Source organism: Telopea speciosissima, chromosome 11 (genome assembly GCF_018873765.1).
Source record: "Telopea speciosissima isolate NSW1024214 ecotype Mountain lineage chromosome 11, Tspe_v1, whole genome shotgun sequence".
Taxonomy (NCBI): Eukaryota; Viridiplantae; Streptophyta; class Magnoliopsida; order Proteales; family Proteaceae; genus Telopea; species Telopea speciosissima.
In genome coordinates, this window is record NC_057926.1 from 41,838,416 (window position 1) to 41,852,480 (window position 14,065).

A 14,065-nucleotide genomic window follows, 5' to 3' on the forward strand; every position below is an offset into this window, starting at 1 on the left:
AACACACCTGTACTCGATCACCCTCCTTGCAATTCGTGTTCTTGCTTAACCAAAAACCTTAACTTTTTCATCGTCCATTCCACAGGTCTTGCAGCAAAACAAGTCTTTATTCAGCATTGTTTAGTATTCCTCATATAGAGGAGGAGTCTTTCTTGAGGAGCAGCTTTGACTGGAACTAGAACACATCTTTGCGTTAGCGGTGGAGTCAAAATTTGACATTTCGTTCTCCGATGAAAACTTGCAAGAAAATCAAATTCGAGAATGAAGAGAACAAATTGGAGGGCAGAAGAAGAGAGAGCCAAGCAGGGCTTATTCCAAGGAGGATGATTAATTATAGCATGTTTAATGTTTCTATTTGTTAACTTGACCACTTATATGGTGGAAGACTTTCATTAGCCAACCAAGGTGGGTTCACCCCGCGACCCAATCTAGTAAATTGGACGGACCGACCTGTTAATCTAATCCAAGAGGACCGACCATTTTATGTCCTACAAGATTTGTTTTTAATATACTCAGAGGACCATATTGTGTGTGTATTCTCAATAAGATACAATAGGACTGTTTACTATCCTCTCATGATGACTTAAAGATATTAATTTGTTTACCCTTAAAAAGCTTTCAAACTCAATTATGGAACAATCCAGAACCCGGATCGTTCATTTCTTAATTATTTTCAAAGAAATGGGCATATTGTAATCTATAGAACTCGGATCCAAGTCAGGATACACAGCTGATCCATATCATAATTTCACGCATATAATTCCTACACAAGCGTATAGGAGATGGTAGGTGGTGGTGGTATTGGTTTTTTTTTTTGGTAGATAACCGGGCTATTCATTCACGCACACCCAACGCCAACAGAAAAACAGGATACATAAAAAAATACGTGATGGTATTGGTATTGGATATCTAGATTTGTAAAATGTTCTATATTTTATTAAATTGCCTGTCATAGTCTTAAGTTATTGGATTATAGGATTTTTGTAACTTGCAACAGTGGATATATAATCTCACAACCTTCTATCAGAACATCATGGTGCCGTAGTGTTTCTATACATCCACTAGTTATTTGATTTCTATGTTGTCGTATATAATTATTTCCGTCTTTGGTCTAGGGATGAGGTTTTTGAACCAAATCACATCAAACTAGGGTGATCATGCACCCTCTATAAGTAGGCCCATAAGAATAATACGCAAGCCTGCCCGTTACAACGGTTTAACCAACGTGGCCCATCCCGATCCCTCCAAGGGATCCTCTGCTTAGCTCTAAGGGGATTATGTAACAGGATAAGATATTTTGGGTAAAGTAGGCATCTGTCAGTAACAAAAAATGTACTCCCTTTATAAATAAGATAAGTCGAATGAAGATTCAGAGAATTAAGGCAAATCAACCTCTCCCTCAATTCCTCTCTTCTTCTTCTTCTTCTTCTTCTTCTTCTTCTTCTTCTACTCCTTCTCAGTTTCTCTCTGTTACTGGAATCTGCCTATCAGAATGGAACGAATTGCCAATGCCAAGACTCATCTTCCATATAGGAAACATCATCACCAGTGTCATTGGGATCGAGCAAGTCGTTGCTTGTCATATGAATCCCATCAACTATTACTTAAAAAACAAGATTCCCGACCAACACGGAGATGACAATGTTCTAGAGACCGTCTCAATGTCACAGAACAGAGGCATATGTGAGCTTGGAGGCACCCTTCACTCGTGAATCTCCCTCCTCCTCTGCTCCCTCTCTCTATTACCACCATTTATTACTTGCCAAAAATACGGATCAGAGAGAGGACCTATCTAAAACGTTATTTGTTAGAATACTTTCCTCTTCAGGAACAAAGTGGTCCTTGATGTGGGAAGTTGGACTAGAATTTTGTCTCTGTTTTGTGCAAAAGCAGGGGCAAAGCATGCTTATGCTGTTGAATGCTTGGCAGATATGGAAATAGAGATTGTGGAAGCCAATGGATTTTCAAATGTTATAATCGTTTTGAAAGGAAAAGTTGTAGAGACTGTGCTGGCAGTTGCTCAAGTGGATATCATAATTTCGGAATGGATGGGGCATTTTCTGTTGTTTGAGAATATATTAAATACAGTGTTGTATGCATGCGATAAATGGCTTACTAATGATGGAATTGTGCTACCAGACAGAGCTTCTCTATATTTGACGGCCATCGAAGATTCTGATACAAAGAAGACAACATTGAATTCTGGAATAATGTATATGGATTTGATATGCACTGCATCAAGAAGCAATCCATGATGGAACCTCTAGTTGACATTGTGTTGTTACAAACAGCCAGAATTGATAATTTTCCTAGCAAGTGAATTGGAGAGATAAGTGCAAGATGTCCAACATAGAAACTCAAAATACTAGTTTTTTTGCTAAGATAGAAATCCAGCAAATTCATTATATTACAGGGAAGGTAGCCAGCCACCTTCTTCCCTTCCTTGATCGAAGGTTGGAAAGACTGCACCTCTTCGCCATTCGTTCTGGTTTGGTTGTCTTGGTAGATTTGCTTCCAAGGTCTTTTGCTCGCTGATCTACCTTTCCTTGTCTAGACCTGCTACGACCTCTCCTACCAGGCCAGCTCGTTCGGCAAACAGACAAGGGTAAGAGATGATCTTCCTTCCTCATCCTGCTACTCCTAGATCCGCTCCTCATTCTTTCCCCGATCTGCTGGAACCTTCGGGTTCAATCCCCGGAGGGTGGTCTCATCCCTCCCTAGATACGGAACAAGACACAAAACAAGAAATGAAAGATCCATCGACTCGAAAAGAAGGTTGTTATGTATAGATAGCTCATGTGTGTCTCTCATAAGTAGGTCCGATTAGGCCGTTAGCCGGTGCACATCTATTGTGGATGAAGGGTTTGACCTAATAGAAGAGCTTAGCCATTTACTTATCTATCTCCCTTAAGCCGCAGAGTAAGGTGGAGAACCAAAAGATGTTCTTCTTGAGAGAAAGTTGTTGTAATTTGTAACAATGCAAAGGGGTCAGATCTGCTAGGTAAGAAAATTGTAAGGTGGTTCATAAATCCCACATTTCAGTCAAGTCGATAGCAAATACTAGTGAAATGGAATACACATTTCAGCCTTTCAAAGAAATACATTGAGAGAACACCTATTCCAGATTGCTTGCCCTAGTGAACTATATAAATAAGATCAAGGAAGTCAAATTAAGAATCTGATATAAACACTAACTCATCAAAACCATAAAAAACTCAAACCTTACCAACATGGGTCCCGAAAAAATAATTCAATTTCAAAGTTACAGGACATGTGTGCATTACTTGGAATTTAGTAGCCTCGATAAGTTGGAACAAGACTGAATCTCCTACAACCAACTTCTGTTGTTTAGAGAATTTCCCCCATCCACCGCTGAGTGCTAGCTTTGTAGCTAGAAACATTGTTTCGTGCACTTTACCACTTTCATCTACCAATGTAATGCAGTAATCTTGTTTCATTAAATTCGACTAGCCAAAATCACGAGGAATTTTCTGTCAACAGAAAGTAATGCTTCCAGTTAAACCAACAAGAATGATTCATTTTAATTTATTTTTTGTATATTCCAGATACGAGTTTGTTTGGGGCTCACCAACAAAAAAGAGTTATTGACATCTGAGTGATGCATTAATTTCACACAATTAGGCATTTTTTGTTGTAATTTCATTGAAGTTCTTCAGCTTTCTTTATAGAATATGACTTAGTTCCAATCCTCTTACCAATTAATAGTGATTATAACAACAGATTTAATTGCTTGAATTCCACATCAATAACAATAAAAAACAACAACAACAATAATAATAATAAAATAGTTATAGAAGACAAATTAAAAAAATTGCAGCAAAGTATTAAAGAAGTAGCACAACTCACTAATCTTGTTATAACCCTGTTCTATGTCAACCAAGACTTCATGATCTCCTCCTAATTAAATAATTTAGTTTTAACTTTATCTGCAAGTATATCACTAAATCTATTTAACTATAACTATCCCAAATCATCATTGTGTGCACCTAATCTGACCTGAATTCTATCCAATTAAATAATAGGAATACGTACTCTTATACACTTCTCCACAAACTGAAGGGGTTAAAGGGGTATTGGATTAGGTTTACCCTGCAAGGCAAAAGTGGTAGATGGAGAAGAAGAAGATTTGTTTTTTGGGTTGGGTGGGTGGGTGGGTGGGTGGGAGAGAGGAGTATTGCTCATCACTAGTGAGCGCCCGATATACAGTTATTGAGTTGTCAGCTCTGTTACAACCAACACATCAGCAATATGCTCACCACGGGCTTCAGATGTGCGAAAGGGTATTTTAAGAACAGAGTAGAACCCTATAGGGGTTTGTGAACCTTCACTAGGAAGTGAAAGAACATTTCAAGTGTTAGATAACTTTTTCGAACAATATCTCCTCCCATGTCTGAAGATCTACTAGTATTTATCCAAAAAACTTGGCAATGAACAGAGAACCAGCGACTGAATAACCTGCACTTGATGGTAACTTGCAGAGCTAACGGGACGCCCTAGTTCGTTATCACAGTAGAGGAGCTGTTTAATCTCTTGGACAATTAAGTGTTTAATGTGTTAATGTTAGGGTTTAGGGTTTAAGCACAAAGTTGCTTAAAGCATTACACCCTGAGTATCTAGTTTGGAATATCCAGACTGCTGCCTCCAGCTAGTATATATAGTAAAACTAGGGTTTAGGTCAGATGGGCTAATTACTAAATTGCCCCTCACAGCCTGGGCATTAATACAAGTAGGATTATATTAGAACATATAAAGGGATATTACATAAATACCCTTACAATCTCCTCCTATGTTCTACATATATCCATTACACATGTATAGGAACCATTGTTCAATCAGTAATTGAATCAATATAAATTGAATATCAATAATCCAATAAATCAAATAAGAAATAAAACAAAGGTTTTAGATCAAAACTAAACCCAACAATAAATCCGAAGTTCCACATGCAAGTGGCTAAACCAAAAGAAATAATTAAAAGGAAAAGTCCTTGCAACCCATGTGACTTTACTCATCAAGTAAGTCATCCTCATCGAGATCCAGATTCAACCGTTCTCCTCCATCTTCGCCATTCTCTGTAATTTGTCAAATATGAATTTCATAAGATATTATGAATTCAATCATTTGCACAATAGTATCTAGTTCAACAATAAGAACTTAGTACATTTCATATATGGCTGAAGGTAAATCAAAAAACAATAAGCATCATCATCAAGTTTCTTTACAAGAACTCGATCCTATATAGTCTCTATCATAAGGACCATACCATGTTTCCATTTGGAATACTGTATTCGTCATATCAGTCATAGATTTATGTTGTATCATCAAATTTGGAATGGTACACCATACTATGAAAGACATGTCATCAAATTTTGAATGACATAAAGACTAGCACAATATCATTGAAACATATCAGACATTTTCCATATTCCTTTGTGGAATAACAAAGTAAGGAGACTTCACATGAAAATTTGCTACCCCATCAAGTTTGGAATGGTTTCACAAACCCCCATACTTAGTAACCTAACTAAGTTATCTGAAACATGTAAACTGTCCCGAATGCTTACCAAGGCTAGATGAGATTCGAATAATTCAAAATAATATCGGGTTAGGTTAAGACCTGACTAAATGGTCTTTAATCCCATCTCCCCTGTAGTTTTGAATGTTCGATCTTTGTTCAATCCCTTTGTAAGGGCATCGCCGTATTATCCTTCGATCTCACATCAATCAAAGTGATAATCCCTTGTTCGTTCTATAATTCAGCATAGCCTGTTTCACCGATGTGTCTCCTCTTACCATTAAAGAGTGAGTTATTCACAATCGTCTTGGTTGCTTGATTATCACAGAATATAGATATAGAGTTTAACTTAAAACTCCTCAATGGAATATCCATGATCAGATCCTTTATCCACTCTGCTTCATCTCCCGCAGAAGCTAGAGCATAAAGTTTCTATTCCATAGATGACAGAGCAATACTAGTCTGTCTTTTGGATTTCCATGCTACAGCTGCTCCTCCTAGTGTAAATACATAACCACTGGTGGATCTGCTGTCTCCCAAATCTGAGCACCAAGATGCATCAGAATATCCTTCCAAAGTTGGAGGATGTCCATTATAACATAAAGCATAACCTTGAGTACCCTTAAGGTATCTCATCAGCCTCGATAAGGCATCCCAATGCTCTTTTCCAGGATTACTAGTGAAACGACTCAGCATGCCTACCGTAAAGGCTATGTCTGGCCTAGTGCAACTCATTGCATACATGAGACTACCAATCAGTTTAGAATAATCTAACTGATTCACGGTGTCACCTGTGTTAGGTTTCAACCGTTTGTTGTAGTCATAGGGTGTCTCAATCGGTTTACAATCACTGTATCTCCAACTAGAAAGTAGCTTCCCAATGTAATGAGTCTGATTAAGGGTGATCCCTTGCTCACTGAAGCTTACTCTCATTCCAAGAATGGTGTCTACCACACCAAGATCTTTCATGTTGAATTCTTTGGACAAGGTTTCTTTAATGTCACTCACTACAGAGAGATCAGAACCTAGAATCAACATGTCGTCTACATACAAGCAAATAATCGCGACCTTGTTTGACTCAGACAAAAAATAAAGGCACTTATTCGAGTTGCTGGTTTGAAAACCAAAGCTCTTTACTGTCTTGTCAAACTTCTCATGCCACAATTTAGGTGCTTGTTTAAGACCATAGAGAGATTTGTTTAATTTACAAACTCTTTTTCGGAACCTTCCATGACAAACCCTTAGGTTGGTTCATGTAGATTTCTTCGTTAGGTCTCCATTAAGGAAAGCCGTTTTACATCCATTTGATGCACAACATAGTGCTCAATAGATGCTATGGCAAGAAGAATCCTTATTGTTACCAAATGGCAGACCGGAGAGTAGATGTCAAAATAATCTATCCCTCTCACCTGTTTATAGCCCTTAGCTACTAATCGTGCTTTATACCTGGCTATAGACCCATCCGGATTAAGTTTCTTCTTCAGTACCCACTTACACCCTATTGTCTTGGCCCCTCTAGGCAGATCAACAAGGTGTCAGGTCTCATTCTGCATTAAAGAGCTCATTTCCTCATCAATGGCTTCTTTCCATAACAGGGAGTCCCTAGATCTCATCGCTTCCTTATAGGTGGATGGATCAGCCTCTAAATGGTAGGTCACAAAATCCTCACCAAAATTCTTGGGTACTCGATCTCTAGTAGATACTCTTCTAGATTCGATTCAAGGAGCATTGTGGGAGTAGTGTCGAAACAATTGGTTGATTCCAAAGGTGATTCGTAACCACTTGATCAAACCACGCAAGGTCGAGGCCTTTATCTCTAAGGAATTTATCCTCAAAGAATATAGCATCCCTAGATTCTATCACCACATTGGTTGATAGATCCAAAAACCGATCTGCAAGATCTTTGTCTTGCACAACCAAGATATACACAAGTGTTTGTTCTAGTTCCCACCTTAGGTCTCCTAGGGTCTTGTATCCTAACATAAGCTACACACCCCAAACCTTAAGAGTGTCATATCTACGGGGATGATTATGCCATAGTTCATAAGGTGTAGAAGTCGGTTTTGAATGTGGTAGTCTATTTAGAATGTGATTTGCGAGTCAACATCGCTTCTCCCCAATAGCAAGAGGGCATACTGTCAATAACATGGAGTTTAACATCTCTGTTAACGCCTGTTCTTTCTTTCAGCTATGCCATTTGATTGAGGTGAGTAAGGAGTAGTAGTTTCAAGGATTATGCTGCAGAGGCACGAGAATTCCTTGAACTCGTCAATTTGTATTCTCCTCCCCTATCACTTCTAAATCTTTTAATTTTCAAGTTCAACTGATTTTCTACCCTATTCTTGAAAATTTTAAATTTTTTCAAAAGCTTCATCTTTAGATTTTAACAGGTATAAATGACAATATCTAAAAAAATCGTCTATAAATGTTATCAAATACTTCCGACCTCCTCTAGTTGTGTAGCTTTTAAAGTCACAAATGTCAGAATGTATAAGTTCAAGAAGTTGAGTGCTCCTAGAAACCGGTCTGAACGGTTTTCTAGTTATTTTAGTTTGAGCACACACTTCACATCTGTTAAATCTAATTGAAGTGTCTAATGGTAAATTATGAGTTTTAGCTAGTTTGAGCATTTTCCTATAGTTCACATGTCCTAACCTACAATGTAGTATTTTGGGATCAAGTAAATTATGGTTAACCTGGTTTATTGTCTCATTAGCTAAACTCAACCTAAACATACCATTCAAATTATAAGCACATCCAAAATAAAAGGAGTTAACAGACAATGTTACTCTACCACTACTAAAAGTAATAGACATGCCAGCATCAAGCAAAATTCCAATGGAAATTAAATTCTTTTCAAAACCAGGAAAGATTTTAACATTTTTCAAAGTTAATATTTTACCTGATGAGAGAACCAGGTTCGCTGTCCCTTGTTGAGCCACTTCCACGACGTCTCCATTTGCAACAGTGACAGTCTCTGCTACTTGAACAACATCAGTGAGCAGGTCCTTGCTATTGCAAATATGACAAATCGCTCCAGAGTCTAACCACCAATCTGAAGATGTACTGGCCAACCCCTTACCCTTGCCAATCATGGCAACAAAGTTAGTAGGCTCAGTCTTGTCCACCAGCATGTGAACTTCCTTCTGTGGTGTGTCAGTGTTCCCTTTCTTAGGACCCCTACACTCAGATGCATAGTGACCCCACTTTCCACAGTTGCGGCACTTGCCCCTCTTTTTAAAATTAGGCTTTTTGGCCTCCAACTGTTGGGGTTCTTTCTTAGGTGGCTTGGACTGCCTAGGATATTTCTTGGGTTGTGAAACCAAATTGGCAGATGCCTGTTGTTGTTTCACCATCTCCAAGTTATTCCTGGCTCTGTTCTCATCTTCAATTCTAATGAACCGTTTGAGATCATCTAGCCCCACTTGTGTTTTCTTTCTGTGCATCTCAGTTTTAAAGGAATGCCAGGTAGAGGGTAACTTAAAGATAATTGCACCCACTAAGAATGCATCAACAACGGGGATGTTTTCTTGGTTCAATTTTGTTCTCAAGTTCTCAAAGTCTGTTACTTGTGGAAGTATCTCCTTATCTTCTTGAAACTTGAAGTCCATAAACTTGTCAACCAAATGAGTTTTTGATAGGTCCTCCTCCTTTTTGAATTGGGCTTCTAGGTTTTCCCAAATCTCTTTACAGTCTCATATTTACTATAGGTCTCTGGATATTCGACAGGCAGTTCAATAGGTAGTCTTTGCAAAAGTCTTCGTCACTTATCCATTAGGCTTGATTAGGTCCGTACAATCGAAAATTTATTTACTACGTGTAGAAAATATTGAGGTATTCAGTCCAAAGTCGAGTCCTCCTTTTCCAAGAACGAACTCGAGCCACTAAAGCTTTCCAATTTGATCATCTCAATTGGAACACGTGTTTCTCCATATTAAGTGATTTGTTTATATGCCCAAACAAAAGATCAAATAAAAAAATAAATGCTCAAGGAACAGTCACACCTGAGATGGAGAACCCTGGATTTAGATGAAGGAGGAAAAGATCGCGACTGTGCAGCGGTATCGACACTTGTAATGTACACACTAATGCAGGCTGCTAGCGCGGATGTTGGCTGCTCGCAGATAATGGCCAAACCCAAAAAGATTTGATAAATTAAATCAAAAGTGTCCTTTTTTTTTTTCAATGAAGGACAGTCAATTCAATGCCTTGAAAACGACTTTGAGTAAAGAGCTTGCTGCCAAGTGCCAACGATCAAGACAATGCTGATTTTTTTTTTTTTTAATAAGGCACCAACACCATAAAGCTTCTTTAGCTTTTGTCAAAAAAGTTTCTGACAAAACAGAAACGAAGACTACAGAAAGCTTCACTGTTTGTTTTTCTTTTTTTTTTTCTTTTTTTTTTTTTTAAATAAAAAACAAACTTTCAACTCCTTTTGTCTCATTCACCTTCAATCAATCAAATCAAACTACTATTCTTTTGAATGATAAATCAAAAAATAATGCAATCAAGGCCAAAGTCAATTACATATATGGGCCCAGCATCGTGACGATCTAAGAAATCCTGCAGGTGAATGAAGACATCGAAGCTGAAGCCGATCTCAGAATTCTACAAAACCCACGATCAACAAAGCCGATTAACAAAGCCGATCTCTCAATTGAGGAGAAAAATTCTGCAAAAACCCACGATCAAACAGAGCCGATCTCTCAAAAATAAATTGTGAATTCGAAAATTCAAAGCCGATCTTGATCGCAGAGAAACAAAAATTCTAATGCTTTAAGATTGTTAGGGTTTAGGGTTTAAGAACAAAGTTGCTTAAAGCATTACACCCTGAGTATCTAGTTTGGAATACCCAGACTGCTGCCTCCAGCTAGTATATATAGTAAAACTAGGGTTTAGGTCAGATAGGCTAATTACTCAATTGCCCCTCACAGCCTGGGCATTAATACAAGTAGGATTATATTAGAACATATAAAGGGATATTACATAAATACCCTTACAGTTAAATCAAGGAGACGTTCAATCTTTTGTTTTAAATGCTTAGAGACAGTTATTCAATTAGCACATTTTTTAGCATTACGTAATTTTTTTGTGTTTATTGATCTTTGTTTTTTCACTGGAAAAAAAGAGTCATGAATGCCCTAAATATGGACAATGGAAAGATAGGAAAACTTATGATGGATTAATTGCTTATCTTGAACATCTATGATAAATATACACTTACCAAATTAGTTTTCTCCAATATCTTAGTCTTTGCATTTGAAAGTTTATTATCATAATTCGTTCTCATATCTTAACAACATACATTTAGATTGAGAAAGGAAAATTGAAAAAAGATGTATTGAAAATGTTTTGGGCAATGTGTAGTTATAACCATATTTCATGCATACAATGCATGTGGAGTTTGTACGTCAGTTGCTCATAACTAAGGCATGTCTTTTAATAACTATTTTGACAACACTTGGTTTGCATCTTATGAAGTTGATAAAATTTCTATTTTATGTTATTTATTTTCTATTAGTAAGGCAAATGTTACTGTAAATAGGTTGATCTAATAAGTATCAGGGTGGCTCACCAATTTTTATCTGCATGCAAGGTGGGATGGCATGATAATTCTGGCTTTTGGATAGATAGGATTAGGATTAATTAGCCACAAGCTAAATATCAAAACCTAATTCAATCAAATATGCTCATGTGTTTTAGCGACTTTTTCTAGTCTAAACATGTGGAAAATTAATTGCAAAACTTTATCTTATGTCAGCTAGGCATCTTCACTTGAGACTAGGGATGGAAGTGAAGTAAGTTAAATGCGAGGCCCGCCCCATCCTTAAATCTTATAAAAGATTCGAAGATTTGGAGAGGTTCTACACGCTCTAATCACTTTGGAACAATTGGCCTCTACCCAAGAAAGATTCTTGATAGAGCTTTAGTTTTGAATGAGGCTACATACTAAGGGAAGGTAAGTGTTGCTATTCAAATTGGATGTTGAGGATGCATATAACCATGTCAGCTAGTCATTCTTCCCTTCTCCTCCATCGATGGGTTTCATTAAGGGTGTCAATGGGTAACCAATAACCAAGTACCAAATTTGGATTCGTATCGAATTTGGATTCGGATCGAATACCTGGTTTCGATTCGAACCGAATTTAATATGGTTAAGTCCTAGATCTGAAAATGTCTTTATAATTCGGTTTGGATTGGATCCGGAACTCTACCCACCTATCTGGCGGATCTATCCAAATCCAGACCGAATACCCGCCTTAAAAATTAACACAAAACTCTTATATTTTATTAGGTTTAAAAGACTCTAATTGACGGTTACGTGGTTAACTTAACCCTTCAATTAAAATAATTTATCAATATTTCTTTAACTTAAGCAAGTCATATATTTTGATCTCAAACTTTTGCTTGGCTTTGTCTCGTAAATATCATAATCGAACTAGAACCGAATGGCATAATCGAATTTAAATTGGATATAGTAACCGGATGTTATAACCAGAAAAGAATCGAATATAAGAATCGGATTGTAACCAGATCCAAACCGAACCGTCCAAGAACGGATAGAGTATTCAATTCTAGAACCGTTCCGGGACTTGGTCCAGATCTGGATCCCAATACCACTGCTTAGAATCGAATCGGATCCAAACCGAATACCTAGTTCCGTACCCATTTGACACCCTTAAAGGTTTCATCTTATGGCGGAGGAATTGAATTGAAAATGCATAATATCAAGGTGATCCTCTTATTTTTTTTGCTAGAAGGGCATAGCTTCTCTTGTTTCTATTGTTAAGAGAAGCTTTGAACAGGTAAATGAGCACAACTTTAACAATCTATTTCAAAGATTTCAGGTACTGGCGGCTCTCTGTTGTATATTGTGGCAAGATAGAAATGGTAGGCTCTTTGAGAAGATTAGCAAACCCATGTGCTGGTCATGTAAACCAATGATTTATAGGCTTACACATGGGAAGAGCTTCCATAAAACGGGGTTTCTTAAATAGGGCCAGTTACACTATTCTTGCCTTTGGTTATTCTTGCCTTTGGTGTCATTTTCTGAATAAATTTCTTTACTTTAAAAGAAAAGATAAAAACTTAAAAAAAAAATTATGTAACAGATTAAGTTTCTAAATTAGAGGGCGGGCTTTGGTGCAACGGTAAAGGTTGTTCCATTGTGATCAAGTGGTCATTGGTCCAAGTCTGGAAATAGTCTCTCTACGAAAGTAAGGTAAAGGCGTAAAGATGCATACATTATGATCCTCCCCAGACCCCGTAGTTGCGGGAGCCTTGTACATTTAATACGCCCCCTTTTTTATTCTGTTTATAAAATTGATGGCATTCAACAACTAATCCACCTGTAGACTTTAGTGGCTTCAGTAATTGGAAATCCATTCCAGGCTTAATAATCTTAGTTTCTGTTGATATTGTTGGATTAGTAGTCAATGCTATAATGGGCAGTGAATACCAAATCGCCTTTAAACATTGTAATCGCGCTTCACTGGTCATTAGACCCACTAGGCTACCCTGTATGTGCACATGTGTGTGAGGCTTGCCCTACGACCTATGAGGCGCTCCCTGGAAAGGCTAAAAGGTCCAGGGTTGCGTTGGTATTTTTGCGTTGGATTGTGTAAGGATTACACGTCAATACATAGCATTGGTTAGCGTTCTTTTTCCCTTTTTTTCAATATGATGGCCAAATTTATTTATTTTTTATTCAACAATATATATTTTCATAAATATAGGTCATAGTGGAAAACATGATAATGGGCAATATATTTATAGGGCATTGTTCTCTGTGCCGCAGCACAACCTGTGCCCAGACACATGGGAGTGGGCGCAATGACCACCCTACCCCACTACACAGGCTGTGATGCTGCACAGAGAACATTCTCCCATATTTATAATAGGGAGAAAGAACTCTACTTGGTTTTGTAGATAGTGTATATATTTCACACAATTAACCTCATGTTTATCGGATTAGAATCATGCATTAATGACCATTGATGCATTTTAGGTATTAAAAAATACTTGATTAAATTTTATAATATTTTAATCTTATTGAAATACTGGTCGGATAGGTTAGGTAGTTAGATTAACCAAAAGTAAATCAGTTAACAACTGGTTAACCATGATATCCTGATATGTATCGATACTTGGTTGCAATAATGTTTATGGACTTTATTTTGACTGTTTTTTCATTGGGAGAGGGTGTTGGTGGTGGATGGTGTCCTAATCTTTTCTTGAAGGTGGTGACATTAAAAAATTTGATTAATAAAACTCAAATAAATTTGAATCAAAATCAACAATACCTACATTATATGTAAACTAATAATAATATCTTTGTCTTTATCCTCTTCTCCTTTTTCACCAACAAACACCACCCGTAAAACACAAAAAACGTAGACGATGAAATAACCAGCACTGGTTCCTCATTACATAGGAGTAGAATCTAGTTATTGCAAATGGGATTTGGAGAGTCGGAAACCCCATATAAAAAGGAACATTACAGAGAACAAAGGCCCATTTGGTTAACAG